The 17527-nt window shown below is 44.1% G+C and overlaps 1 long non-coding RNA gene across 2 annotated transcripts; it reads right to left on the bottom strand.

Moving 5' to 3' along the window:
* Positions 1-15: 15 nt before the first annotated feature.
* LOC122166221 lies at positions 16-11002 on the bottom strand. Of its 2 annotated transcripts, XR_006170731.1 has the most exons (4): positions 10696-11002; positions 3738-5469; positions 2540-2812; positions 16-265 (listed from the first exon to the last, which is right to left on the bottom strand). It is a non-coding gene; the product is annotated as an uncharacterized LOC122166221 (long non-coding RNA). The 2 variants fall into 2 exon arrangements; XR_006170730.1 differs by lacking the exon at positions 3738-5469 and having other exon boundaries at positions 10696-10993.
* Positions 11003-17527: the final 6525 nt, after the last annotated feature.

Here is a 17527-nt window from a genome sequence, read left to right as displayed (position 1 = left end):
AATTCACCTGTGCTCTGTGGCTGACTCATTGCTCGCCTCAGATGATCAATCAGAGGTTCAGGCCGTGATTCAGCAGTTCCCATACAGAAGGGGAATGAGTAGGACATTCATTCTGGGTAGGATTTTCTCAGCTATTTGCATTCAACAGATGGATAGGAAGACTGAGGTCTTGTATATCCACTTCCAGGGTTGTGATAGAGTTTGGGACAGGCAGTTGCACACCATTTTGCCACTACATCTTCTCTCATTTCTTTAATTCTGTAGACTAAAGAAAATAAATCAATTAATTGAAATATTTGTAATAATCCAGTCTTCACCTCCATATAGTTCCATAAGTGATACAAAATAGGACCGGGTTAGCACCTCTTCCAGATAGATTAATTTTTTTATGTTTTCATAATGAGTTTGGCCACTTAATTTTGGTCATTGTATTAAAAATATCTGAAGAAAGGCCAATTGCTTATGAATTTAAACAGTGTTCTCTGCTCTCGGTGAGTTTGATGTGTGGTCATAGAAAATAAAAATTGCACTTGGTTTTGCTAAGTAGCTATTTGAAAGTGATAGAGGTCTTTCCTTCACTCTCTAGGCTGCATCCGTTTCAGAGTGCCTCAGAGACGTTACCTCATTAATTTTAATGAGAAGCCCAGACGTGAATCTGACACAACCATAAATTGTTCTTTTTGTGTGTGCGTGTATGTGTGTGTTTAAAAGAGCTCCCTGTGTTACCCTGTGAAGGACCTGCCTGTGTTGTGTGCTGACGTCCACTATTTATGCACGTGTCATTCTGGCCTCACAACACAGTTCCCTTTTTATCCTTCAGCCACCCTTTGTGAATTACCTTCATGCTTCTCCCTGTAGTGTCTTCTGTGCAGATAGCTTATTCCATCTCTCAAACAGGAGCAAGAGGTTCTCCTACTCCAGACAGCCTCTAGATCAAAGCTGTAACATCACTCCAAAATACTCAGGCACACCTGTATGTTCTCTTCAGCCCTACCTTATGTCCTTGTTCAAGCTGCACATCCTCCAAGGAACCTCCTCAGACCCTCTTGAGAGGCATAAGCTGAAGGCTGAACTCAGGTTGCGCAGCTGAGCATGGGTGGCAGCCCTGCCAGCCTCAGGAAAGGAATAAGGGAGTTGAATGATGACTTCTCGCCCTCCTGTTTTCCATGTCTGACTGCCCAACCTGTTCTGTGGCTGACCCTTGAGAGGCAAGCCACCAATGGAAACTGTTGCCAAAGGTAAACCCCCTGCTCAGAATATCTGTAGTGGAAGAGATCTGGGTTTGTACATCCACCTATAGGAAGTCCTGGAAAAATAATGTCCTCAATACAGCCCATTCACCAGCTCCCATGAGATCAAATCCCAAGTGTCTGGTTTGGGCAGTGGGCATTGGCTGCTTAAGTGACATTGCCACAAGGTACAGCAACAATTTGTCCTTGTCGTATATAAGAAGCAAAATGAGCAGTGGAAGAACACTCACCACAATGTCTAAGCTCCTAGAATGCCTTCCTCCCATGTGCCTGCATTTCATAGGTGACCCATTTCCCCTTTCAGAAAGATCTTTGTTTCCTCCTATTGCATGACAGCCTCACTACTGCTTCCAGCTGTGAGCCATTTTTGACCCTGCTCATCTCCTCACCAAATTCTAATTCTACTCAGATCATCTCAGACTGGTGAAGAGGTGTTTGGTTTTTGCCCAGCTGGTGCCTATTTGCTCAGCAAATGCCCAAAATTTAGGTAAACTCTAACAACCTTCTCCGTCCTCATCGGTCTTAATTCTTACAAGTAGTTTGACTGTCATTAGGGTATTCCCATCAGCGAGAGGATTTATGTTGTTTTCAAACCCTCTCATAGTATTTAGGGCCACCCACCAGCTCTTTAAAAAGAGATGCTGCATCTGTTCGGTGAACAAGTTATGCATCTGCATTGTAAACTTTGATTCAACCCAGATATGCATGTGCCTTGGGCTTCCTCTGCTCTCTATGTCCTGATTAGCATCTGCTCTTCTGCAAACATCCCATGTAGCTTGGCAACATGGACTCTTCCCGTCCTGTGTGACTGCGTATGACTGCATTGCCATTTTGTCTTGATTAACATAGAATCATATAATCAGAGAACAGTTTATATTGGAAAGGACCTTAGAGAAGGTTTAGTTGCAATCTCATTGCCATGGGCAGGAACACCTTCCACTAATCCAGGGTACTAAAAGCCCCATTCAAATTGCTCTTGAACACTTCCAGGGATGAGGCATTCACATCTTCTCTGAGCAAAATGTTCCAGGGCCTCACCACCCTCATCATGAATAATTTCTTCCTTGTATCTACTCTAAATCTACCCTCTTTCAGTTCAAAGTCATTACCTCTACTCCTATCACTGCCTACCCTTGTAAAACGTTTCTCTCCAGCTTTCTTGTAGGACCCCTGTAAGTACTGGAAGACCACTAATAAGGTCTGTCTGGAATCTTCTCCAGGCTGAAGGACGCCAACTCTCTCAGCCTGTCTTCAAAGGAGAGGTGCTCCCACCCTCTCATCATACTCACGATCTTCCTCTGGTTTCACTCCAGTAGGTCCATTTCCTTCTTCTGCAGGGGCTCAAAGCTGAATCCAGTACTCTAGGTGGGATCTCACAAGAGCAGAGTTGAAGAGGAGAATCACCACTTTTGGCCTGTTCTTCACACTTCTTTTGATTCAGCACAGGATACAGTTGTTTTTCTCTGCTGAAATGCATATTACTGTCTCATAATTGAGCTTTTCATCAGCCAGCAACACCAAGTCCTTCTCCTAATGTCTGTTTGCAATGTTCTCTTCACAGTCTGTAATATAAGGGTAGAAAAGTTTCTGTTCATAATGACACTGTTTCAGAATTTGATGGTGTCTGTCTCACCTCAGTATCACAGGGCTACCTCTTCTTGAGCTTTATCATGTACATGTAAGTGGAAGCCTGAAGAACTTCTCTTTCTTACTTAGAATGTTCCAAGTCTTTGTTCCCCCAACTATATGTTCATAAATGCACTTTGGTTTTGTATGTCTTTGCAAACTGCCAAAAGCTGCATACTTTTCATGATATGGGATACTTTTATTGAGAGCTTGTAACTAAATAGCCTTCATCAAGCACATTGATTTCTGTTGCAACTGCTTCCATGTTTATTGCAAATTAATCTGTCCTCTGCTTTCTGTTTACCCTGGCTCAGTTTTTGTGCCCTGGTATACTTGTGTGAGTAGATTCAGTACCCCTGGCTCACTCCTTAACACTTAACACTTCCAGGGGCTGGTTTTCTCTAGACTCCTAAGCCTCTGGCGTTACTTGCCAACTCAAGTCCACTTCCACCTTCCCTTGTGGTCGGTCACCACAAATCACCCACTCTCCAGTTGATGCTAAACATCCAATAATAAGCAAGATTTGGTTTCATCCACCTAGCCCACCAAAATTTTGGATAGCATCTTCTGACAACTCTCTTGTAGAGTTGTTTTCAGGATGTTACTGGAGGACTGGAGACTTAATCTCTATCAGGCTGGAATGGGCTGCAAATTTCTCACATCTGAGATAAAAACTTCTTACTTTCATTTCCTTGAAATAATTCCCATTTTTAGACAACTTCAAACTTAATGCAACCCAATTCTGATTCTTCACAAGTCTCCTTTGAAACCCAGGGACTGAGTCTAGGTTTAGCAGATTTGTTTCCTGCTGACACTGCACAAGAAAGATACTGCCAGGGTGTGGAAGATCAGTCTTTTTACCTGGCACTCAGTGCATAGCAGCATGCAGAGAGTAAACACTTAGTCCCATTCAGGCAGGTCACAGCCAAGGAGACAGTGGCAAAGCTTGTCCTTTAACATTTGTTCTTTCTCCAGTCTTGTTTTTCATGTTCTCCTTCCTCAATCCTTCTCTGCCCTCTCCCTTTCTTGTTCTCACTTCTTCTAAAATCGTCTCTCTTCTTCCACCTTCAGCCTTGACTTTCTTTTTTTCTGACTGTGCAAAATCACCTCCCACCCAAGGAACTGCAATTCTCTACGGTTGGTGAGCTGCAAACAGGACTCTGTCAACAGAGCACTTGTGCTAGCAGTGCAAACCGTGTGAGCTCAGCCTGCTGCGTCAGAGGGAGGGAGCAACACTGCACAGAACACGGACCTCCTCCATGGCCAGGGTCAGCTGTTTGAGTTTCCATCCCTTGGGTGCAAGTGAATCTGCATTTAAGTGGGACATGTTCTCCAGTTCCTGCTTCTAAAAGTAGAACCCATTTAACTCAGCAGATTGCCCAGCTGGAACAGGCTATTTACAGCTATACCTGAAGCTCTGATAAGATAATGGTTATGTTGTAAATACCTATCCCATTATGCTGCCTTTGGTTAGTGCTTGCAGTCACACATGAACCAAATGGCTCCTCGTATACAATAACATCTGAGGGCTCCTTCATGAAGCAAGCTGGAAGTCCCATAGGATTTTTAAAATTTGTTTATTTTACTAGAAATTTCCTGAGACCTGGTAAAATCATCTGATTGCAGGGTAAAAAGCAGGCGTTGCAGCTGGGTCTCAAGGCAGGGAGTCAGGGTGGGCCATTTTTCCACTTTGGTAATTTAATAGGTGTACATTTCATTAACTGAGATCGGATCTGACATTTATTGGAATTATTAGAGAATGGTGAAAGGGGTGAGATGGAAGAACTTATAATAAGGTAACCATCAGAAAACACATGTGCACATCTCAGAGCAAAAGAGGATTTGTTGTTCCTTTCTCCCTCTGTCCTCTTCCTCTCCCAGATATATAGTCTGATTCCAAAGCAGAGAGAAGTGCTTCTACTTGGCCTCACCAAGCGTCTTCCCCGTTCTGTGTTGGTGACGAAAATGGTCAGCACTTGGGACCTCTGTCATGGCAAGAGGACAGAGTCTTCCAAGTGATCTGTGATGGGGAAGGGGCAGGGGAAAGACAATAATCTCCAGCTTGTATTTGAGGATGTTTGAATTTGAGGAACCCTTTCTCTTTCTCCTTTTCTGCACCACAGTCTCCACAGTTTACCAAGAAATATTTGCAGACCAGTGTTGTCTTGACATGGCAGGAGGCTGCTGAGGTGCTGCTTTCCACCAGCCTCCAGCATGGCTGCTCTCCCCTTGCCCAAAACACTTCATAGAAACTATCTCTTGAGTAGGTGTCCTTATGGGATTGCACACATAGTTACAGACCACACACAAGCTGCAGTCAGTGCTGGATGGTCCATTTGCTTCATGCTGTTCCTCTTGGAGAGAACGAGATCCCATTAAATGTGAAAGACATGCTCTGCTGTCTGCCCCAGTTTCCTGTTCACGTGAGGCAGCTCGTGCTAACCTTTGGGGCACCACGCAGAGCTCATCAGCATCTTGCCTGAGGTCATTAATAAGGCATTCTTCTTTTTCTATTTAATTGCTGGACCCATCCTTTCTTCAGCTCTGTGCGTCACTGTGGTTACATTCACACAGGCACTCCCAACCTGAGGAGCTGGAAAAAAGCATCCCCTGAATAATGCCTGAAGCATAGCAGATGTGGTTGTCTCCCCATACGAAATCATAATCAAGTTCATATGTGTCACTTAAACCCACTATTGTGTCTGTGCATCAAATAATTGCTGCTTGACCCATTAGGTGAAACAGCTACAAAACAGAAAGATCTTCTGGCGCCAGAGCTAGGACCGCAGAAAGTCAGGAAAAATTTTTAAGTGCAACAAAGTCAGCAGCTGGGATATCGTTCCAGGGTTCAGGAGACGTTTGTCCTGCCCCAGGTTCAGCTTCTGGGCCTTCATTTTTGCTCCCAGTCCTTGTCCATCCTTCCCGAGATACAGCCTGACTCCCTCATTAAGAGCTCGTACAGTGTCTAGCGTAACGGGGCCTTGACCTGATGCAGCCCCGAGCCCTGCCTCCATAAATCAAGTACAAGAATGGGATTACAGCACTGTCACCCGACAGTAATAACATGTGCTCCAGGTCAGAGACACTGAAGGGCAAGCCTTGCTCATTAAGAAAGAGAAAAATATGGGATTTTTCACTTGACATTATCAGGGAAACATGTTCATTCATGTTTACAGAGTTATTGTAAGAGCTTCCTACGACAAAGATATCCTCTTATGGTGAAAGTGAAACCCTATCTAGCTGCTCAGCCTGCTCTAGGCTGACCTCCAAAACTGAACAAAGCCCCCAAGACTGAAAGAAAGCAGATTTGGGGCCCCGAGAAAAGTCTCCAGCAGTGCTAAGCTCTTTGGCTGGATAAAGCCTCTGTACTATGCCAAACCACCCAGCAGTTGCATGTCTCTGGGATGAACCAGCACTCCTGGTAGAGCAAGAAACCAGCCCCCCTCTTATCTCTCTCATACCAGAAGAAGAGACTGGGGCCAGGGCCTGGTTTCATAGGCATTTCAGCCCCACTCCTAAGTGGATTTGGCCTTTTCCCACTTGGCTCAAAATGTAGTTCATAGGCAGTGGCAAAGGCTGCAGCTTCTGTTGGCCTCCAAGGGATTCTGGTATTGTGTACCCAGCACAAAACCCAAAATGTCTCAGTTTGAAAAAAAAAAAAAAAAAAAGATTTTCCACTGTAGGTTTCCTGCCTGACGTTTGCTTTTCTACAGAAGAGATTTTTGTTGAAACAAAGCAGTATGTCTTCTCCCCTTCCTAACATTAGCAAGAACTGATGTTCTTCCTGGACTCAAAGGAAAACTTTAAATTATACTATTACTGGAGTCACAAAAAAATAAAGGACAAGGCAACCTGTTGTGTAGTTTGCAAGCCAGGGAGTTCTTAGGGTTACTCACATCTATACCTGTTGGGTACCTGGTGTTCTGGTGAAGCATCAGAATGGTGACAGCTCTGGATCAGGTATGAGTTCCCCAAAAAGAGGAAAGGTACAGCTAAAGCAGACTGACATCCTTTGAAAACTGAAGACTGAGCTCTTCACCTCTGAAATCTATGGAATATTTCCCAGTTTCATGTTGTGAACAGAGTGACTCAGTCTTGGTTTGGAGCTGGGTATATCTGGCCCTACTGCTGAGGGAAGACTGCTCCTTCCCTTCACTGACCTGCTTGAAAGAAGGATCAAGATTTCCCAGGGCTGTGAGCAGGGCAAAGGCTAAGGTGAAAGCAAAGTCTGCAGCTCCTGCTGAAAGAATTAGTGATGGTCTAGGGCAGCCAGAGTCCAGACTGGCCAGATCCACTCAACAGTCAGAGGCATGCTGTTTCATCTCTCTGCACTGTGGTTCCCTGGTTGTAAAAGAGAAAACTTTTCCCTACCTCGGAGCAAATCCCTTGGTTCTTGTCAAGTACTTAACTACCGCAGCAGTGAGGGCCATATAAATTATAATTACACTGAGTGCCTGGTGCTGCTGCCCGGAACTAGCACTTCATTCTTTAGTGCACAAAATTTCTTTTTGGTGGGGAAATTAGCTGCTGCTGCTGCAACCCTAATTAGGTTCCCTGTCTTGAATGACTCATTTCAGCATATAGAAATCAGTTTTCTTTGTCTCTAAAGGAAGCTTGAAATCATGTTTTGGAATTCAAACCAGGTTATATTTGCCCATAACACACAACCCCCAAAGTCTGGTTAGGACAGGGTGGGGAGCCGCGGGTGTTAAACTTAGAAATGGATTTAATTAACCTTTGCTGTTTATTGCTTGCTTCCAGAGTTCAGCCAGGTTAGGAAAAGAACAAGGAACGGGTCACCCAGTGTTTACACAGGGCTTTTGAAGAATGGCCCAGACACTTTTTCCCCCCTCCTTTCTTTAAACATTTCAAGTTTAAAGCTGTGGCTTAATTTTGGAACCACGGAAGGGGAATGTTGATTCAGAGCATGGTAAATACGTGGTGGTAGGAGGCAATATGATCTCCTCTCTGCTGCCTTTCCCATCAGGCTATCTCTCTGCTTCCTCAGCCTTCTGTCTAGTAGGAGAGCTACTACCTATGAAGTGTCCATCTCTGCCCTCCCTTCCACAAGGAGCATCTGTGCCCTGATCCTGTGGCTTATTGAGTCACATCAACTCTTGGTTCAAAACATAGTTACTGTTGCATGCTGTTGCAGAAGGAAAAGTTGTTTTTCAGGATTTGATGAGCCCATCCAATGTTATTCAGCAGGAAGCCACTCAGTTTAAATAGACATCAGGCTGGTATAACCATTGCAAGAAGCTCTGAAGCTTAGGAGTGACAAAGGAAGATCTGTGAAATTATTAAATCAGCAAATTATACCATGAGTAGGAAAAAAAGAGGCAGCAGTTCTTCAGCTATTGATTTTTACTTTGTTCCTGGTTACTTAGAAAGGAGAGGAGACACTGGGAAAAATAAGAATAACAAAATGAAACAAAAAGAAATTTAGCACATTTCAGAAAGTAGTGTTTTTTAGTTCAACATGTGACTGATTCCCTCCTTAGTGACATTACATTACAGGGGCTTCTCCAAAAGTAATTGCCTCCTGTGTTACTACGTTGGCCTGTGATGTCAGAGGTGTGTGTTAGTGGTACGGCCATAGAGGTTGAACCTTCCTGTCAATATTCCCTGACATTTTGTCACCATGTGACAGATGGCAGCAGAGGGGCAGTCTGACAGAACAGTGTCTGACATGGAAGTTTTTATGAAGCAAAGGCGTGTCACCAAATTCCTCCATGAGGGAAAATATGGTGCTCATTGATGCTTGCTGAATGTTTATGGTGACCGAACAGTGAAAGTTGGACTGTGCAGGTAACATTTCGCTAGCAATGATGCTGTTGTATCAGCTGTGAAACAGTGGGTTATCTCTGCTGGTGCAGATTTTGATGAGTGCAGCACGTAGGCTCTTGTTCATCACCAGAGAAAGTGCAGAGCTAATGATAGTGACTATGTTGAAAAGTAATGTTTTGTGCCTGAGAATGTGCTCTATCAAATAGTGTCATTGTGCTCTGTGTATCTGTTGTAGTTTCCATGGAAATAAATTGGTAGGTATTACTTTCAGAGTGACCTACTTAGATTGCTGAATGACATAAATTGATATCCATTGATTTTGGTGAAGTTACATTCATTTGAAGCAGCCAAGAAGCCTGTCATGTATAGTCACGAAACAAAGGAAGAAGAAAGGAACCAAGACTTTGTCACTTTGAAGGGTGGAGATCACATAGGACAAGGCGTTCACTCCAGTATTGATTGTGACAGCAGCGCCTGTCTCCAGTAACTCCAATAGCTTCCACTAGGAGTTTCAAAGACTATAGGAGAATAACTCAGACTGGGAACTCAGTAGACAGAAGCAATGTTGTAAAGAAAGAAAGAATCTCCCAACAGAAAGGAAATTGCTGTAGCAAATAGCAAGGAAAAGAGATCAAATATCTAAAATATCTAAAATATCAGGGCATCCATATAGCAGACTACCGGAGCTTAGTTCCCTCTAACAATTAACCAGAAGATACCCCTTCATTTTGTAATGAACAAGCTGTACACTGGGCTGGAAGTAGAAAACAGAGGTTCCTCCAGTGGGATAGATGTGATGTTGTCTGCAGTCCTGCCTTACCTTTTAAATTTATGTTCACAGAAAGAAATGGAAGGAATGATAACCTGCGGGACAATCGTGAGTCATAAAACATTGATAATAATTGACTCAAAGAAAGAAAGAAGAGTTTTCTAGGAAAGCAAGCTAAATAAAACTGGATGGAAGGATGACTTAATGGCTACAAGACAACTGAGGAGACAGTAAGTGAACCTTTACTCCTTCCACAGAAACAGAAACAGACATAGTTCATTTCCCTTTGTTGATCTGTAATGTAATGGAAATTGAGATGGTCTTTCATTATGCTTTTGAACAGTGTCTAGGAGAGTGAAACCTCAGTCACAGCAAAGCACTTCTGGAATCCAAATGAAGATGGAGATGTCATGGAAACTTGGATCTAGATGATCCAAAGCATTCCTCCAGCCTTGCAGTGGAAGGCCGTGGAGATACTGCATGACAGTAAGTGGCAGTATTTGCAAAACAGAAGGGGATGCTTGCTCCTTTCTAATTATGGAGGAGAGCATGGTTGATTCAGCCTTAAATGGCCTCTGAAACATTCAAAGAGAAAATTTCCACTTGGACTGAAATATTGACTCAGTTGGTGGAAGCCAAATTCTTCAGCAGATTAGATGCACAGATAAAGTTTTTCAGATCTCCTTTGGCAGGGAAAGCCTGGGGCTGAACACCTTTGATATATTTATTGGACAGGTTCCAAAACATTTCACTATACAGATGCTACAAACCCTGTAAAAATTAAAGTGTCTGCTCAGGACATAATTGTCTGGGACAGAGCTGTCACTGAGTATCAGGAATTATTTCTGCACACACTTACTGTAAATTGTAAGCGGTAAAAGGTTTCAGTTGAACAAAATGAAGTTTTAGTTAAAAAAAAAAAAGTAAAAAAAGTAAAAGGCAAGGAAGGGAAAGTGAAAGGAAAGGGAAAGGAAAGGGACAGAGAAAGGGAAAGGGAGGGGAAAGTGAATGGGAATGGGAATGGGAATGGGAATTGGAACGGGAATGGGAATGGGAAAAGGAAAGGGAAAGGAAAAGGAAAAGGAAAGGGAAGAGGAAAAGAGCAAGAAATCTCTTATTTTTAACAGATATTGATACTAAAATTGTTAACGCAATGTTCTGGCTTTCAGAAATATTTTATCCATAATTCATAATGAGATTTTCACAACCTATAGCTTCCCAGACAAAACCAAGGCAGAGTGACAACAAGAAAAGTTTACTCACTTGTAGTATGTAATGATATTAATCCAAGTTGCATATTTTTTGACTTGTTAAGCATAACAAAGTTCTTCATGGATGCCACAGGTAGGGACTCATGAATATAATCAGTCTCCAATTTCATGAATCTCCAACTTCACTGAACTTGTTGCATGACTGAGCAGAGGCCTGAAGTGCACACAGAGAGAGCGGAAGTAAGAGAACGAGTGTTTGCACTGCTGAAGAAAACAATGCTAGGTCTTGCACGTGATTGTCTTGATTTGCCCAAGCATCTCATGGGTGATAAATAAGGCAGACAGCAGTTTCCTCTGAATCTAGAAGAACACTTCGTGAGGCTAGAGCTGATGGCCCAGGACATGATTAAATCATGACAGACATGCTGCTGAGATTAAATGCACTACTGATGATGGAAACAAGCAGGAACAGCTCATGCAAACACAGTAAAGCATTGTGTGCTGTATCTCCTGAGACAAACAGAATCTTCCAGAAATGAAACAGAGCAAGAACCAGTGCACACAACAACTGAAAATTTGTGTACACACTTACTCCCTCTATGTTTACATGTTTCTGGGATGAAAGAAGTAGGAGGATGACATGGAAGAGGAGGAAGTATCACAGAATCACAGAATCGCAGAATGGCCTGGGTTGGAAGGGACCTCAGTGAGTACACAGTTGTGTCTGACTATTTCTGCATTCATTTGGAGTCAGGGTTTGGCTTGCCCTCTGACACAGACCAGCCAAGCTACTCTGAAACCCAAGCCAACAAACCAGGTTTTCTGCTGGTATAAGTTGGCATTGGTCAACTGACTACAGCAAGTCTTGGATGACGTTTACTGGGATTGTCCCACTGAAGTCACTAGGCCACTGATCCAGCCTTGGCTCCAGAGAAGGGTGACAGAAGATTTTGGCCCTCTCCCATGCATCTTACAGAAGATTAGGAAGGGAGAGACTTCTCCAAAAGACCAGTGAGGTACACTGACAGTAGAGGGAAAGGGAAAGGAAGGCAGCATCAGCCTAAGCCAGCAGTGGACCAGGCAAGGAGGAGATTTCTTCGGAGGCTGATTGGGCAGCTGCCCTGAGGGAAAAGGCAGGCACAGAGGGAGCAGCTGCAGTGGGTGAGAAGGCAGAGTGCCCAGGAAGTGGGGCCAAGAGGGGAGAAGGGAACAGGACCCAGCAGCAGAGCAACTGGTGGAGAGGCACCCGCTGTCCTCTGACACATTCATGGTGTAACAGCAGCAGCTACTCACGGGACCTTTCTCACCCCACCACTGTGCTTCTTCAGCAAATTTTTTGCTGTGCTGAGTATTGAAAAATCATCTTTAAAAAGAGAAAAGTGACACGCTTTCACTAGAGGTGGTCTCACCTAATGCTGAAGTAGTCTAATAATTATTATTAAAAGTATGTTATCAGATACTTGTAACTGTCACACTAACAATATGGCTGGCAAATCCCTATGCTGGGTGTCTGTCTCAAGCTAATTTATTTTATTCATTTTTGGTTTTTGCATTTCTCCTCAAGTGGTGCGGCTATTTCTGACAACAAGAAGAAAAATGCATTGTTTCCTTCATCATGAAGCCGCCTTACTGTTGTATGACTCCTGTGCTTCAGAGCTGGCACCCAAATGAAGGTCTGCCTTCCTCTCAAGAATGTGCTTTTGGCAGCTTCCTTAAAACTGCACCTGCATGGCCAGCTCATAAGCCTCAGAAAAGTCAGCGTTAGCATTCTGTGAGCAGCAGAAGAAGGCCAAGCACTGTATTCCCTGAAGGATTCCAGGACATCCCTCCTGGCTCTGTGTCTTGTCTTGCAGGAGGTGGAGGTGCACCCATGTGCCCCCTCACAAGGACATGAGGGCAGTGGGACCAACTGCTGCTGCCACCATTGCCATTTGCTGTGGTCTCCAGCTCAAAGAGACCTGGACCTATTCTGTCTTCTGGGGCAGAAAGGTAAATGGAGATACAAATGGAAGGAGTTGGAGGCTAAGAGTGAGAAAAAAGTATGAGGCGTCATTCAGAGCTGAGAGGTGGGTGTGGGTGAGAGAAAGAGGCAAGACGAGAAGGGGAGCACCATGGTGCATGGGATGCATCACTCAAGACCACAGTGACAGAAAGAGGTGCATTCAAGACATTGAAAGTCATTTGTTGCAATTCCCCTAAAACCCTATGTACACAGGGAACTGTACAAAAGATACATTATGACTGCACAGTGGAGTGAGGAAATGTTAGTCTGGAGGCTTGCCATACAACATTAATTCCCCCTTCTTGTGCCTGTGCATTATAGTACAGCCCTTAAAGACATGATCACGTAGCTTTGTTGGATTTTTCCACAGGACCCCTGACTCCTTGACTGCCAAGCTGGGGGTGTGTAGCAAATGAGGGAGGGAATTGGAGGTGAAGAAGAGATTATCTGCTCATTAATGCAGCTGAACACTGCCTAGCCCTGCTCCTACGGCTGTCACTTAAGCATTTTCACAGTTGGCCAATAGCTCCTGCTGTGTTTGCCAGGCTACACCTGGGGTGTAGACACCTGGGGTCAGACTGGCAAAAGTACCAAGTGATCTGCATTGCAAGCAAAGTACCTTCAGAGTAACATTATGGGAGTCTCTAGCTCTAGAGGTTCAAGAATCCTGGGCATTCCCAGCAGAAACCCTGGCAGAAGTTCCCTATACCACAATCCCTCTCATTCCCTGATTCCCTCTCCAATTTGGGCGTCTTCAGCATCAAAGCTCACTAACAAGGGCATTCTAGAGGCTGCTCAGTTTTTCTTCTCTCATCTGAACTTCATGTCTTGCCCAAGGATGTTCTCAAGTGCTCTTATTTATTCTCTGAACTTTTCCCATCATTAGACTTTCTCGTCCACACACCATTCTCCACACTCCCTCCCAGTCCTCTCAACAATTTTCGTTTTCTTGTCCTTTTCTCACAGTAATTGCTCAGCTCTTACATTTGCCAAAAGCAATTGTTTTTGTTATATATCTGCAATTTTGTCTTTCACAACAGTAATCCTCTGCACTCTGTAGATTTTAATAACATGCCATTGTCTAAACATATATAGTGTGCACTTAAAAAAATGAAGAAGAAAAACAAACATGTAACTGTAAAGTGAATAGCCAGTTAGTGATCCCAGCTCCTCTAATCTCTCTGTCCTCATTTCACTTCAGTAAAATGGAAGTGGTGCTAGCTCCTTCTTCTTTTCGCAAGAGCTGCAGTAAGGGGAAATCTCTACATATTTGTGAACTGCTCAGATTTAGAGTGAAAGTGTCACAGAAAAGCCCATGAGGAAATGTAATCAGTTTGCACTCTACCCAAAGCTTAAGTGGTGTTCGGTAAACAAGGTCTGAGGTCAAGTGATGAGGGTAAGAAAAAATTCTGAATAGTTACTCAGGGAACACAGCAGTGATCTATCCTATACAGTGATCACCTTGTGACTGTGACACAATGCAGATGCATATAGAATGCTGAGGTTAGGCACAAAGAGTAATCGTGACTTTAGAATTTCTCGTTTCTGAGCACTTCATGTTTCCAGCCATGGTGCTCTTTTAATTATTAAAGTAATTATTAAGAGGTAATAAGAACATTGAGAATATAGAAATGAACATCCATCTATCTGAAGTACTATGCAGTTAACGTATTTAGAAAAACATTTCTCGGTTATCCTCCTGTCCTCTGTGACAACACAGAATTGGACTTCATGGAACGCAAGCCATTACCTTCTCTGGAAGCCTCAGGAACTGTTCTCATTCTTGTGAAATTCCCTGTTTAATCTTTTCCCCATGATATTCAAGGTAAATTTTCCTTTAACCCTATTCTCCCACCCCCAATTATACCTTTACAAACAGGCAAGCACCCTGTTAAACTCTCTGTCCTGGCTATGTAGAAACAATTAAGTGTGAGTAGGTACTACCATGCCCCATAAATGCAGCCAGCCATCATAGATCCAAACCAACAGGTTTGGGTCATTGTCCCACTGCAGTCTTCAAAAAACCTTGTGATCCATCCAGGCCCTCCATCACTATTGCTGGTTTGCCTGGCACAACACCCAGGTTAGCACTGGACCCTGGCTTGGTGTGCCACAGATTTCAGAGCAAGATTGCTTTGTGCGTGCTTTGCTTTAGTAGGACCAAACTCCAGTGACCGTCCTTGTGGCCAAACTGCATGCCAAGGTCTTATCAAGTCTGCTCCAATTGGTATTGGCACCTACTGTCTTCCATTTCTCAAGCCGCATGTCTGTCTTTAACTAGCACAAGTTCTCCCAGTATCACATCCACCAAGGTTTTCCTCCCTTCTTATAGGCTGTGTTTTTTTATGGGTTAATTAACACAGGTGTTTGTTTTGTGAGGGTTTTTCCAAGATCAAAATGCTAATTTTTTTGCTTGGCTCTCCAAAGTCACGTTGTATTTGTTCTCTGTCTAAACTTGCATTTGCAATTCAGCCCAGCTAAATAGCATTTGTTGATGCCATTAATGGCCTTTTAAGTCTCCGCAACCCGATTAATAGTGGAGATATTAAGTATACCCCAAAGTAATGTTTACAAAAGCACCCATGTGATTTAGAAGCATGAGTCCTGTCAAATATCTCCACGCCAACTCTGCCTTTAAAAGTAAAATTTACAGTCTGGCACAGACCCAGGGAAGTGGGAGCACGCTTTGTTTTTGGGGTGGTTGGGTTTTTTTTGTTTTTGCTTTTGGTTCTTTTGAAAGCCTATCTCACTGTAGCAGGACATCGGGGTGAACATCAAGTCAACAGTGCTCTGCATACATTCAGATTTTTTTCCTTCCCTCCCTGGCTTCTGACAGTTTTTAAAGGATCTTGCTTTCTGCCTTGCTTCCTGTTCAGCCACTCTTTTTTGTTTTGTCCTTGTGTTTTTAAAGAAGCAACAGGGACTCTCTATCATACTGGGCTCCACCTCCTTTATGTACAGACAGGGTCTCCAGTGCTACTCGCTTTCTCTACTCCTATTTGTAAAATTCTTTAATCTCCCCTTGGCAGAAAGAACTCCCTTTGCATTCCTCTAGCGTGCACTCTTTCCCTGCAGCAGTTAATGACTGAGCATTCTGATTTGGTTGCTTTCCCTGCAGCAAAGGATGTTAACATATCTAAACAAATACACCTGTTTATGCAGGAGCTAGACAGATACCCACAACAGAGAGTGCTTGCCCTGTCCCTCTGAATGCTCTCCTTTCTGACAAGCCTTACAAGTGCCTTATCTCAATTGAGCCAACCTCAGTTTACTTTCAGATCGCTGTATGAATCAGTCCCAGTTCTGAGGGAAGAACAAGAGGAGACACCTAGCTTCCTTCCTGGGCTCCTCCTACAGGAAGGGATTGTTTACACCTCGATACATCTGAATAATTTCCCAGAACAGAGGGTAGCAACATGGTGCGAATTCATCGCAGTGGGAGCCACGCAGTTCTATCTCACTCATTGCCCAGAAGCACTCAAGCTTCAGGGTCCCATATCCTGCTCCAGCTGTGAGTCCTTCCCAAACACCCATCAAAGCATAAGCTTACTACCTTTCCAGCCCTTCTCCAAGGGATTAAATTGTTGCAGAACTCCCTTTTGATATTCCCCAACCTCCGGACAGCATAGACCACCCTAAGGAACAAAAACAATCATTGCATCCAACCTCTTGTTGACATGGAATAGAAAGATGCCCTGCAGAGCCTTACTCAATTGCTTTCACCTCCTGAACTGGAGGCATGGATCTAGAGGGTCAACCACTGTGTTGACACAGAATCACAGAATCATAGAATCAATAAGGCTGGAAAAGACCTCCAAGATCAGCTGGTCTAACTGCCAACCCATCCCCACCATGCCCACTGACCGTGTCCCTCAGTGCCCACATCCACACGGTTCTTAAACTCCTCCAGGGAGGGTGGCTGCACCACCTCCCTTGGCAGCCCATTCCAATGCCTCACTACTCTTTCTGGTAAGAAGATTTATTCAAACCTGCAGTGACATTTCCATACCAGCTCTGAAAAGCCAACTTGTCCTGCTCCAGATGTTGTGTTGTATCTGAATGGCATTCATCAGTGATGTGGTAGACTTGATGCCTTTTGGTAGCTGCTTTGTTGTTGTTTGCATGGCAAAAGGATGGCATCATTCATGGATCTCACCCATGCTGACTTGCTCTGCATGTCTGAGATTTGCTATAGGACACAAATGGAATTTTCAAGGGATGATTATGCTAGAAATGCACATGTTTTCAGTTCCTCAAGGATCCTCAAGGATCCTCAAGGATCAGTTCCTGTGGTTCCATGTTTGCAGACAAATGCATGATATACTTGCAAAGCTGCTTCCCTCTCTCGTAAAGAGCTTTCAGTCACCACGATATGGGCTGTTACCTTGTGGTTGGAGTGTGCAATTAGTCCTATACCCATCTCATAGCAGCTGCCCTTGCAGAAAGAGGGCTAGCAAGGGACTCCAAAGTGCCATTTGGTATCTAGTAAGTGTGTGATACAGACCAGACCAGAAGTTAGAATGGAGAAACACAGAATGCACCCAAGGAGTAATCCTGCTGGAGTGCCCGCTGCTGCTCCATGGGAGCCTGCCAAGCACAGACCTACCTTGCTCAGGGAGGGCCCTTCTTCTGCTGAAGGGCATCAAGGTCATGCCAGTGCACTGCAAAGTTCTTTACAGAGAGAGCGGTGAGGTGCTGGAACAGGCTGCCCAGAGAGGTTGTAGATGCTTCATCCCTTGAGGTGTTAGAGGCCAGGTTGGATGGGGCCCTGAGCAGCCTGATCAAGTATTAAATGGGGAGGTTGGTGGTCCTCCATGTGGCAGGGGGGTTGGAGATTCATGATTCTTGAGGTCCCTTCCAACCCTGGCCATTCTGTGATTCT

Source organism: Centrocercus urophasianus, unplaced genomic scaffold (assembly GCF_019232065.1).
Source record: "Centrocercus urophasianus isolate 14NV4802_14NV808 unplaced genomic scaffold, USGS_Curo_1.0 seq_10, whole genome shotgun sequence".
In the NCBI taxonomy this organism is placed as follows: Eukaryota; Metazoa; Chordata; class Aves; order Galliformes; family Phasianidae; genus Centrocercus; species Centrocercus urophasianus.
The sequence above is the reverse complement of the archived record's forward strand: the minus strand, read 5'-3'. Positions and strand labels throughout refer to the sequence as shown.